We start from the raw sequence: 1,508 nt of genomic DNA on the forward strand, positions 1-1,508 counted from the left end.
GCTTGCTCTCTCTCTCTCTCTCTCTTTCTCTCTGAGTCTCTCTCTGGTCAAATTAAAAGAAATGAATGAATAAATAAAATCAAATAATTCTTAAAAAAAAAAGTGGGGCAGGAAGTATGTTTGTGGATGAACTGAAAAGGGGTGTGGAGGGGAATATGGGAATAAGAATATAAAAGAAAGAAAAGAATTCTGGGACCAGCAGTTAGCGTAATGGCTATGTTGCTGGACTCCCATGTAGTCGACCGCAGTTCGAGTCCCAGACCCGGTGGCTTAAAACTCACGCCAGGCGCGTGTGCATGCATGCCCAAGATCCCGAGAGGAGAATGGAGGAGAAGGGATTGCGGCAAGGCCATCCCCCTTGGGGGGTGATTTCTCGCTTTCTGTCTCTCTGTCTCTTTCTGTCTGTCTGGCGAGCGCACACGCCCTAAAAGCAAAAAATCCTCTTCAGAAAGCAAACAAACAAACTAAAAAAAAATAAAAAAGAAAGAAAGAAAAGAATTCTGAAATGACTTTCAAGGTTTGTGGCAACCCCAAAAGCACTGATCAGAGACAGTAAATCCCTTTCTAGTTAACGAAACAGACACGGTATTAAGATGTTAAACTTTGAAAGTACACCAAGCCCCAAAAAAGAGTTTCTCAGTAGTGATGTCCCTACACTATTTTGGTGTTATGTTTAACAAGTGCATTTAGGACCAAGCTACTCCATATTCACAGGATGCTGGCAACCTCCCGAAGACTTTACTAATAAACACATCTCTGACAAAGATTCTCCTCTAGTAACTGGCAGTTTAAGGGGACAAGACATTACACATTCAGTTTAAACTGATCTACCTACACCCTCCCCATATCTATAAGTTAGATACAGTAGGAGTCAAATTAGATGAAAGAAGTCTAGAAAGAAGTTTATGGGGGAAATTTTTTTATGTCATAGGCTCCCTGACTATAACATATAAGAAAAAAAGGTTAACCTCCCCAAATATTTTTTTAAACTAAAATTACTAAGGGACAAGCCCATACTTTAATTCTGATAATAAACAAGAAACCCACTGTGCCTCAGAAGCCACCCTTCAGCTAGATATGGTCTAGTGAGTGCCTCTCTTGCGCTGCTCTATTCGATGGGGAGAATTACTGGGTTGTCAGGAAAGTCATGACACATTTTTCTATGCACAAATGCATCATGACCTTTCCAATGACCCAATAATATGCTGAACTCATAATATATATGAGGTAACCTTTGAACTGTAACTCCAATTTGTTTATAAGCAAATTGTACTGGACTGGCTCTATAGCACAGTGGATAAGCAACATGAATTGAGAATAGAATCCCACATGGCTGATCACAGTGTGAATAGTGGCCCTGGTGGCTTGAAAAATACATTGTGTGTGTGTGTGTGTGTGTGTGTGTGTGTGTGCGTGTGCCCAAAACCCTAAGGGGAAGGAGAAATGGAAGCGAGGGATTGTGATGTGACCACGCTCCCACCCCCACCCTCCCCCGAAAGTGCTTTCTG

At 41.6% G+C, this 1,508-nt stretch overlaps 1 protein-coding gene across 1 annotated transcript in view; it reads right to left on the minus strand.

The window, feature by feature from the left end:
- OSTM1 (osteoclastogenesis associated transmembrane protein 1) overlaps positions 1-1,508 on the minus strand; it is a gene marked incomplete at its 5' end in the record, with an annotated part of 29,355 nt that overhangs the window by 4,334 nt on the left and 23,513 nt on the right.

The sequence above is a fragment of the Tupaia chinensis genome, unplaced genomic scaffold (genome assembly GCF_000334495.1).
Source record: "Tupaia chinensis unplaced genomic scaffold, TupChi_1.0 Scaffold000527_1, whole genome shotgun sequence".
NCBI lineage: Eukaryota > Metazoa > Chordata > Mammalia > Scandentia > Tupaiidae > Tupaia > Tupaia belangeri.